The sequence below is a fragment of the Phalangium opilio genome, unplaced genomic scaffold (genome assembly GCF_054372755.1).
Source record: "Phalangium opilio isolate 3A_F unplaced genomic scaffold, DU_Popi_V2 ptg000105l_1, whole genome shotgun sequence".
Taxonomy (NCBI): domain Eukaryota; kingdom Metazoa; phylum Arthropoda; class Arachnida; order Opiliones; family Phalangiidae; genus Phalangium; species Phalangium opilio.
The window spans coordinates 4,517,867-4,529,947 of NW_028324207.1; positions in this window are offsets into that span (position 1 = coordinate 4,517,867).

Below are 12,081 nucleotides of genomic sequence, written 5' to 3' on the forward strand. Positions count from 1 at the left end.
GCGATATTTGATAAAACAAACTGAGCTGATCCCATATTAATATGAAATATTTGCGATGTTTCGTTTAAATAATCTTTAATTGTTAGGGGGTCATAATACGAACGGTTTAATGGAAGTCTTATGACATGGCAATTGCGAATCTTGACCAATATGTTTTCAAGTATGCATTTGTAATTTATTTACTAAATTGCTCTACCATAAGATATTCAAACAGTGCTTGTGGACCGAAGGATTGTTGGTTCGAAAGTGTTCTATGGCCTTTAACTAAGTTTTATTACAGTTGTTTGAAAGATGAATTAAGAAAATTGGCATAGTCTTTCAGTTTCTTAATTACTATAGATTCATGACTTGTAAAAGGTTGCTCATAGATGAAAATATCATAGAACATTTTGAACGCAATATTGCCAATAGAACTTATTGTACAGTACTTTTGTCTTACCTTGTTTTTGGAACACCCTGTATGATGGAGAAAAAACAACTATACATGTTGAAAAGGTGTCAGTGTACCAATTTTTACAAGTAGTTCAGTTTACAACCTTCATTACGCGTACATATTGTCGCGCCCAGGTAAGAACCAACATTCAAATATCGCGCCAAAGGCGCCAAAGCACACCAAAGCCATCTCACGGCCAAACACAGGATGGAAATCCCGACCCAAGAAACCAGCCCCTAGTCGCGGGGTATAAAAGGCGAGGAAAGGCCGAGAGAAATAGTCTTTTCGCCTCGGAGCCTCATCCGACCCGGGATAGTAAAGCTGTAAAAGCTGTCTGCTTAGCCCGCTAGGTAAACGAAACCAGGACGTAACTAGCTGATAAGCCTAAAGTGTGGCGCACTCCTGTAAGCCAAGCTTCTGGACGGCAAAGTTTGAGGGAATAAGACACATGTCGGCGATCCTACCCTATAGGTGCCGACTGCCCCGTGTCCGCCGGAGGTGACTTAACCCCCACCCCCCTTCCGTTCACCTCCCAAGTAAACCTCATTTCCCTCCCAGTTTACACACATGCGACCTAGCGGCCCCCGGCAGTGTTGGGCCGCGTAGGGTCTCACACTCCATCAATTCATCCTGGAGCACAAAGCCTCACGGCTATACGCTCTAAGTGTGGGTAGTAGGAAAAAACTAGCTTATAAAGCTTGCCATGGCTAGTTTAAGAGTCTCCCCGACGAATAAGTCACCGCTTGCGGCCGCCTAAACTCGCGTTCTTTGGCAATCGGTTAAATAATTTATCTGTATCATTTTAAGCGAATAAATAAACCTAATTCTTGTTCCTAGCAAAGACCCTCTGTGTCATTTACTACGCTGACAACATTCATCTAGCTAAACAGGGTCCATAAAATAAGAAATCCTAATTTTTTAAGAATTTAAAAGTTTTATGGGAACTTTCAATTTTAAAGCTAAAAGCGTAAAATGAAGAAATATTATACGATTTAAGCGTTGTAGCTAGCTCAAATACCAACTACTTGGTGAACCACGAACTACCTTCGATAGTTACTCAAAAATTTCTAAGTAGACAAGATATTCGCGTTATTTAGCAGTTGTCGGCAGCTGAGAAGGGTTACCCTATTTCAACATTGTGCAGCTTTTCATATAATATGATATATACATTGGATTAAGTATTTAAATCAAAACAATAATTTTTTGAAATAATGAAATACTTGCTTTTAAAATGAGACATGTTAAATTGTAAAACTCTGTCATTGTAAAATGTTTTGACGGGTATAAACTCAGTTATTTTCCTTGAATCAATAATGTGAAGACTGTACCCATTTCTAAACAGTGAAATGTGAAGCTCGAAAGTGAGAGTATATTTATAGTGAAAACGATTCTTTTTATAAAGGTAATATAGATAATTAGGTTGAAATATACAGGCAATTTCGGAATATTGGAAACAAATTATACCTTTCAAAAAACTCAAATTGCTTTTCAATGTTTGTACTTTAATTTTCTGAATACAGATTTCCCTAAACAAATGAACGATAGAAATCGTTATCGCCTGTGTGTATATTTGTAATGATCTATAATGTATCATAACTTCTGTTTTCCAATATATATTATTCTCTCTTTTTGGAAAAGGTCTGTGAAAAATAGGACGGCCTTTTAAAAAGTGAATGCGTTTCCAAACTTTCTGTAAAAATTGGTACTTAACTCTAATTGTCAAAGTACGAACTTAAACGTAATGTATATTCTATGGAAACTTTACTTTTCATTTAATAATGGAACCCGTGTAAACACAGTAATGTCAAAATTAACTGCAATGCCTGTCAGGACTATTTCAAATTGTTGATTAGAAACTCATAACAAGTAGGGAAACCAAAATTTACCTCTCCGAGGCGAGTGGAGGATTACCTACAATCTTATTTACCTAGCTATTAACTTGCACGTCTTTAGTAATAAGCAAAAATATTTATTCAAATCTCTATAAACAACCAAGTTGGTGTGTAATATTTCAACCATATTCTTAGTTTGCCAGCACGAATGTTAGTTTTTGTTTATACTAAACCCGATTTATTTAGTTCAGTAAACAATTTAGCTGAAGTAACCGATATTAAAATTTCCACTTTTAAAGACATGAATATAAAAAATATTGTGAAAAATTGCTGATCTTGGTTTATTCACCAAAATTACATTTGCTCAAAATATTATATCCGAGGGGTTTGACATTTACACTAAATCCCACACGATTCCCGCGAAATCTCTGAAGAAATTACGAAATTGCGAAATCTTTGAAGAAATCACGAAATTGCGAAATCTTTGAAGAAATCACGCAATTGCGAAATCTTTGAAGAAATCACGAAATTGCAAAATCTTTGAAGAAATCACGAAATTGCAAAATCTTTGAAGAATTCACGAAATCAAAGAAGAAATTGTGAAATCGAAAAATAACTCATGTAATGTTTGGTGAAATTGCGAAATAAAAGAAATCACGAAAGCTTTGGGGAATTCACGAAATCACGAAAGCTTTGGCGAATTCACGAAAGCTTTGACGAATTCACGAAATCTTTCTCGAAATCACGAAATATTTCGTTAAATCACGAAATCCCGTTCCTTTTTTTGGGAATGTCGGACTCTTGGATTTTATCCTAAAATGTTCATTGTTTAATAAACGTATACATAACGTCTATAAGGTTGGGCAATTATACATTTGAAATTCCCTTATTAAATTAACAGCGATATTCTACAGGCCGGTAGGCCCTTGTAGATATGACTTGACACTCTTCCGTAATGTTAAAGAAAAATTCACACGCTTTTACTAAACTTCCTATGGAGAATAACATGGAGTTTTTCGTGATCTTTCCCTACCTCTTACTTAAAAACAGCGAAGTTACATTTCGGAATACTCTTAAATTAACAATTAAGTATTATGGGTGTGTATTTTGCAAGTGCCATCAAAAACAATTAAGTCTAAGTATGTTAATTTTAGTTAATGAAGGAAGTACGGAAAAAACTACCTTTTGAATTAGACGTCAGGTTGAGCTGTTAGCGCGTTGATACCCATTTCTTCGATTTTCAAACAGAATGAGAACAAGGGAGGGCCTAGCTTTGTGCCTGATGACAAGTTAAGTTGACATTTTCAGTTTGCTTCATTCTCCGGAAGTTTCACTTGTTTTTGAGAAGTCGATTCTTGTTAAGTATTTTACCGCCTTAGAATGTTAATTTCGTTTTATAAATTTACTGTAACACTCTTGCTAACAAACACTTTGCTATCAGGTCAAAATTTTGTTGAAAAAAGCAATCCAGGTATAAAACTAAAGGTAATTGAAGTCATTATATTATTTGATACTGGTTATTGGATGTTCTTTAGGACCATGGCTTAGATTTCTTACGTATTTTTTCTTCATTCTCGGGAGACGGGAACCCAGTTCCAGAGCCTCCAGCGCCGTCTAGTTTGACTTACGCTACCATTTCTTAAAATGAAGCTTATATTGCAACCTTTTTGGTTCACAGACATGGTTAGTTTTAGAAATAGTCATGCTTGTTGATCTATTGGATAGTGACGGTATGTTTTAGAAAAAGAACTACTACTTGAAATACTTATCTTTATTTTATTTTAAAACTATTTTTACAATTACAAAGCTCCGCAGCCGTTACAATAAATAAAAAGTAAAACCTGCCTAAAGAACAGAGATGGGCCGACACCGATACTGTTAATGGTACCAATATTTGGCTAAACCGATATTTCGGTATCGGTTTAAACGGCTATCGGCCAATCTCTACCAAAGAATGTTAGGTTTGTGTTGTTGTTCACTCTTGCGACCTTCCGCCACCACATAACAACCTTCAATGTTACCACTGTATGATTTTACTCGTGAGGCTAACTGGGTGAGGCCCAACAAATCTATCAACAGCTGCTGTAAACGCCTAAGTTGCAACATTGTTTATCTCGCTAAACTATGTGCGATTGGACAAAGGTGCTAAGTTCCAATGGCTCATTAAATTTAGATCGGGATTTGATGAAAATTGCACGCAGTGTGTCGACAAGAATCAAAAACTCCGATAAATATACAAATAAGGTGAATTATTAATTAAAACCATGAGTGAATAATATCATGAGTGAATAATATGTTAGCTCCCTATAAGTTACTCAGGCAATTCATTTTTATACTCCAGCGTTTTCTCCCGCGCCGCCAGCGTCCCAATTATATGCGACACTCTGCGGCCGCCACGTGAACAAAAATCTTATTTACTATTCTTTCCGGTTTTTCCCCGGAAGCGCGTGTAGTGGAAGCTACCCAATGATACCGGAGCTATTTAAGGAGCCGAATATTTCGCTCAGTAGCCTCGGTTAAGACAGTTAAGAGATCAGTGGATTGGATTTAGCTCAGTTGTATAATTTTCTGGTTTCAAGTCACAATAACAACTCTTGTTTTCAGAATTCTTGATCAATATCGGTAAATTACATTGAGTTCCTGCATTTTTTTGTCTCAGTACTGACACAAACGCCGTGATTTAATGTTAAATTGTTAAAACATAAATATTTACGACTAAAACACTCCCTTGGTGAAAAAGCAGCCGACGACTCGAGGTCGAGGAGCCGTACGAGCGGGATTTTTTTTTCGACAAGAGAGAGCGCAACATACGGATTTTTTCCCGCGCGGGCGAAATGAGAAGAATAGTACAGTCAATCTAGCCTTGTAGGGCCTTACCCGGAACAAATTGCGATAGTGTTGAAATTGGGGACTTTTATAGAACTTGAAGCGCTCTTTCACATGGTGCAATCTCCCCCAATCAGCAAGTTGAGGAAAATCCGCCATCTTGAAAAATGGCCGCCAAAATTACTAAAGTTCTACGTAACTTTGGCTGTAATTATCGGATTGAATCACAAAAACTCTTATAGTGTAGCTTAAGACATTCCACACAATTTACCTTATTCATTTTTAGCGTTAAACCAACCGGAAGCTGGCAAACATGCATTAAAACCAGCTAAATTGATAAATTTCGTGAAATGCAAAGTTTCTACCGAATGTAATTAAAGATTTCTTTAACTTTTCGCTGTTCAAATAGTAGGAAGCGCTCTTCTAAGACTTTTTGTCTATCCTACGATTAAAGAGGGCTAAAAGTGTCCGCCATCTTGAAAAATGGCCGCCCAATTTCTCTAAAATGATCATAACTCGTGATCTAATCATCCAATTCACACGTTTCATGCCTCAAATTGTTTGTTATAATATTTCCTAAAGTTTTACTTCTAAGAGTTTTGGTCATTTTTGCACCGTTGTTTAATTAAAATTGATATTTTAAATAATATAACTAATTTTTTTAATAACAAATTGTTTTAAATAAATAATTTACCTTGAAATGAATTTTCAGTTCTCATTCATGATCTTTAAAATTCATAATTACACTTTAGCGCCATCTTTCCCTCCTAACATTAACTATAACTGGAACTGGAACTAATAGCCATTGACGTCCCAGTACAGAGTACACCACTCATAATCGAATGTTATCATCCTTTTTAATTCGTAATTAGATCTTTTGTTGTTTTTGTGATTTATGAGGATTGTTTGTTGTGTGGTCAAACAAACCCGGGCCAAAATACTGTTCTAGTGATTGAGGACTAGGTGCGCTTATAAGTGCGAGTATAAGAAGAGGTGATGGGCTAGAAAATAAGATGCAAACTGCTGAAAATGTTGGTGTTCATGAACAATGCCGCCGAATTTATACACGGGAGAAAAACATTGTGCGTGCTACCCAAGCAAATGCTACGTGTTTATCGGATGAAATTGCAAGTTTAAGATCAAAAACTCCAACGTTTGAATTTAAACAAGAATGTTTAATTTGTGGGAAAAATGCTGAAACTGATTCCAAAAATCAGAGTAGAGACATAGTTTATGAAGTCAGGACGAATCAAATAAAAAAACTCTCTTGGAACGGTCAAAGGTTCGCAATGATGAGTGGTCAAGGTTAGTGCAAGCTCGATTGGACAGTGTAATTGACCTAATTGCCGCAGAGGCAAGATATCATAAAACGTGCTATGTTAAGTATTTTAATGAAAGGCTAGGGGCATATACTGTTGGGCGTAAAGCTAGCCAAGATACTTTTCTTAGAAACTCGAAAAATAAAGAATCGTTAATATGTTTACTAAAAGCTAAACTGGAAGTAGCCGGGATAACTGTAAAACAAGCTGAGAACGATGCAGATACTTTTATTGCAAGAACAGCCATTGAACTCGCCAACAGAGAAAATGTAAACATTGTCCTAGTTGGCGAAGATACAGATCTTTTAGTCCTTCTACACTGTCAAAAATAAAGGTATTTTGAAGGTACTATAAAATACCTCCGCGACCTTTTTAGTACCCATGAACGTAGTCTATTAGTTGTCTCCAAGTACGGGTATTAAATGATTTCGAAAGGGGTATTTTGGAAATATAAGGTATATAGTGAAACCTTTTAGAGTTTCAGCGCTTCTGGTGGTATGTTATCGTACCCTGGAACTAGAAAAGGACTTAACAGACTCCTTTAGAGGGAGTTTTTAGTTCCGGCGTGCTGATTTTAACTAACACTACTAAAGTAAAATACATGATATAATACTTCTAGCCCAAATTCTCTAACACTAACTGTTCATTTCACCAGTAGCACTAGTAATGACAGCGTAGAAGAAATCTCTGTTGGAATATTAATAATAACCATAAAGATTAGGTTCGGTAGGGTAGAATAGGGTAGTGGTTTTCTACCCGAGATTTCAATTTCAATCTCAAGTTTCCTAGCTAGTGGTTTTTCTTAAATATTTAATTACATATAATTAATATTAATTATTTTCTTTGACAGCTATGTACACTAGCATACGTTACATCATTTAAAGGCAATACAATTATGATATAAGGCATACATAGTTAATATAAAGGTTTGAATCCGAGCTTACGCCTTCAGTCGCCATTCAAAAAATTTACATGTATATGTGACCCTGAATTACCTTTACACTATAACAGTATCACACCTTCCTTAACAAGGGGGAGCTAAATGTAGTATCGGGAAATTTTAAGTGGTTGATCCTTTGCTTACTATGCGAACTCTCACGACCCCGCAAGCCTACGGCGCTGACACTTAAGGCGAGATGGAAGGCAAAATTTTACCCTCATCCCGTAAGCCCACAACAAAGACACTAAAAGTTGAGATGGAAGGAAAATATTACTCTCGTGTCTTTCCGTCTCTTTTATATCGAAGTGGTGTATTGCTTACCATGTCTGAAAATGATGAAGTTTACCAGTTTCAAATGTGGCGCAAATATTTTTGATGGCGCGAAAGTATAATTTAGACCTGTTTGTGGGTTTTATTTGACACCTAACTTGGTAGCACAAAATACCTTTAAAAGTATATTTTCGAACCTTTTTGAGTGTTAACAGGTACCCTTTTCGGTAATAAGGAGTACCTTTCACAATTTGAAAGTTTTATTCCGACCTTTGTTGAGGTTTAAATGATACCCATTACGGGATCACAAAATACCTTATAGTCCTCAAAAGTACCTTCTTCAAGAGGTATTTCAGAGTACCCTTACACAACGGTATTTTGTAGTACCTATATAGGTACGTCTGGGGATGCATTGAAAAATACCTTTAAAGGTACTAGACAGTACGGTTATTTTTTACAGTGTAGTAGTTCTTGGGAATCCTGCTAAAGGAAGCTCATTATTTTTTGTGAAACCCGGCCATGGAAAACGTTGAGTATTAAAGTCATTCAAGAGAATCTGGGTTCTGCTAAGAAGTCACTGTTTGTTCTCCACGCCACAACTGGATCTGATACAACATCGGCACTGTATCGCCGAGGAAAGAAGAAAGCATTTAACATTTTGTTGAAAAATGTGATTCTCCGAGAAAAATTGGAAGTGTTCAATTCGTCAAATACAACCCCTGAAGAAATAGACAAAGCGGGAAAAAATTTCTTACTAACCCTTTATGGTGGCTCACCAAATGATACATTGGATTTGCTAAGATACAAATCGTACGTTAAAGCCACAGCACAGTCAGCTTTAAGCTCCGACTTCGAATTAGCTTCGCTTCCACCAACAAGCGCAGCAGCGAAACAACATATGTACAAAGTATATCATCAAGTACAAACTTGGCACGGGAATGAAATGGACCCGACTAATTGGGGATGTAAAATCGTCAGAAATTCTCTTAAACCAATTAAAACCGGCACCAGAAGAACTTCTGAAAATGGTTTACTGCAAATGCAAGGACACATGCGATAACACTTGCAATTGCCGTGTAACCGGATTAATGTGTTCCTCCATGTGTCGACGTTGCAAGGGAATTTCTTGCACAAACGAAAATCGCGATATTTCGGTAGAGGATGAACATGATGAGGAACTTTCTTAAATTCTTGTACATTGATCACTTTATAACTATGTTCAATTTCTGTAAAAGGTTTTCATCACAAAATAAATTAATCTTATCAAGTAATAGAAAAAAGTATAATTGTGAATTAGATGATTAGATCACGAGTTATGATCATTTTAGCGAAATTGGGCGGCCATTTTTCAAGATGGCGGACACTTTTAGCCCTCTTTAATCTAAGGATAGACAAAAAGTCTTAGAAGAGCGCTTCCTACTATTTGAACAGCGAAATTTTAAAGAAATCTTTAATTTCTTTCGGTAGAAACTTTGCATTTCACGAAATTTATCAATTTAGCCGGTTTTAATGCATGTTTACCAGCTTCCGGTTGGTTTAAAGCTAAAAATGAATATAAGGTAAATCGTGTGGAATGTCTTAAGCTACACTTAAAGATTTTTTGTGATTCAATCCGATAATTACAGCCAAAGGTACGTAGAACTTTAGTAATTTTGGTGGCCATTTTTCAAGATGGCGGATTTTCCTCAAGTTGCTGATTGGGGGAGATTACACCATGTGAAAGAACGCTTCAAGTTCTATAAAAGTCCCCAATTTCAAAACTATCGCAATTTGTTCCGGGTCAAATTCCAGATTGACTGTACTAAAATCGCTGGATACATTACGCCTAAGGAGCTTGAGTAACTTATAGGGAGCTAACATATTATTCACTCATGGTATTATAAAAGCGAAACCTAAAAGGCAAATCCCTAACATGAACAAATGTACCATGTCTTTCAGTCTTAAATATTTCTATTTTTTTTTTTTGGGTGTTTTGCTTTAGATATAACATTTTTTTGCCCTTTCATGATAATGCGTAGTGCTTTACAACAGTTTTTCTAACGCCGTAATTTCCGGCCATTGCATATTGAGGAGAACTTAAAGAACATGATCTCCAATATGAGTATTATGAGAGCCAAACCTAAAAGGCAAATTCCTAGCATGAACATATGAACCATGTCTTTGAGTCTCGTAGGTTGGCTGCTAGTGTCAGTTGGCGTCGTGGGCAAGGGTTCGAATGTCATCCCTAAGAATCGTTCCATGCGACGATGCCACGCCACGAATTGATTGGTTTCGTAGAACGACATTAACCTGCAACGAAGATTTCAATAAAAAAACTTGATCATAAAATCGAAATCAACAGAATAAGTAGATTTCTATATGTATGTTTCATAAGTAAGGCATTTCCTGTACTTCATAATGCTAGAGACTTATTGAGAGCTAGTTTGAGAACGAAGCCAGAATTGACTACACGCAGTTTTTCAGTCCAGCTTCGCATTTCGTCTGTACTACGTCTTTTGCTGCGCTTCACCAGGTGTCGCTTTACAAGAATATACGACGTTTCACCTACGTTATTTCATGACAAGTTCTCAGTAACCAATGGCAAACTTGTGGAACATATCTCATGAACTTAGGTTCCATATTGGATATTTTAAAAATTTTTGAAAAGTGGTTCTTTTTAGAAAAACTCATCCGGGAAAAAAATAATGCATTAATAACTTCCATATATTAAAATTGAATTAAGCATCTGATTTTTGAAACCATGTCCTAATAACTGAGGCTTTTGACATGAATATTTTCTGTTCCAATATTCCTTTTAAAATTAAAACAATTCGTCAACTGTTATATCAGGTGAGGGATTACTACTTTTAACCTTGTTTTTTATAGGTCCTTCGTATGCTAAGGCTTTGGGACAAACCTTTTATTTATGAGTAGCAAAGCTCTCTTGTTCATGTTCTTGGAGACGTAGTACACTGCGGGTTTGGTGAGATATCTTCTATTACTAATATGCACAAGATGTTTTAGTATTTTCTGATTTGCTTCATCGGTGAAGTTCAAAGAATACTCCATCAAGATTATACCACTGGCAAAGTCTCCAACAGTGACCGACTTTCCAGCTACAAATGAACTCCAAAGGGTTTCAGGCGTGCACTTCTTTCTCCTTGTCTTTCGGCTTCGTTCGCAGAGTTCAACAAATTCTTCAATTCTCTTATGTTAAGAAAATAAATTTTATTAGTTTCGCTGAAATAACGTGACCCACAGCGTATTACCGTTTCACACATTTCCCTCTTGTATGTCTCTTGCATAAATACGTCCATGTCAGGCGTCTTAACGATGTCCTCTATGCTGTTAATATTATTTTTGGGATGAGCAGTGTAGTTAGCTTTCATAATTCCGCTGAAAATGTTGATGAAAATCAGCAATTGAAGTAGCCACGTAGCAAAGCTGATTCGAACCGCCGGTAGTGATGGTATATTTATACCTGTTGAAGTCAAATATTAAATTCGAATGAAAAAGCAGTATTTGATTGAAAATGGAAGGTACATGCATGGTCACATGTCATATATGAAGCTTTTTTTGGGTTTTTTGGCCTTTCAACGTTAATTTGTTTATCTCACGCCATTCTCAGTCTTAGCGTGGGAACCAGAGAAAAAGGAAAACTTCCATTCTACGAGAGAACTACAATATTTTTATACTATAAGGTATATCAGAAGTGAGATGAGACCAGAAGTACTGAGCTAACCAAATTCTTCACTCGTCGAAAGTGAATATTCTTGATAACAAACCAACGGTTGGCCCTCTGGTGGCGGTTTCAGAATTTTCCCTCCAAAACGTGAGACGCTCGCGGTGGTAGACGACCGAACTAGATTCCGTCGAACTAGCCGTGTTCCGCGGCTTTAGGTTGAGGGGAAGGGGGTAGGAAATGTTTTTGGAACTCGACCAATTTTTTTCTCAGTAGTGTAGGCGCGTAGGAAGCGGCATAAAATCCTCAAATTTGTTCACTAGTGCCAGGATCTACTATCAATGCTAGAGCCCTTCACTTCTAGTCTCATCTCACTTCTGCGTATATTTAAAAATGGTTAATTTTTTTTAAACACATATTCGTCTGACAATACGGAGTAGTCGTTTTGAAAAGAAATTCGTCTGAAAAAACCGAGTAATCGAATTTTTGGGTATTTATTTTGAAAAAACCATTACTGCTTTGTATTTAAAAAACGATTCATCTTTAGGAAAACGAGTATTATTCGTTTGAACGAGGACTCGGTTTGGATTTGGAATTGAAGATTTACTATTCGATTCATATTCCATACCCTTTTGAAAATCACTTTTCGCATAGGCCTAACAATATGGTCAGATGTTTGGTAAAGTAGAGTCTATGCCATTCAAATAAACTTCTTTTAGTTTATTGGTCACTTATGCCGCTTGGGTTTAAAAAGCACAAGTACTGTGAGGAATCGTCTATGTCCAGCCCCTACTCGCCTA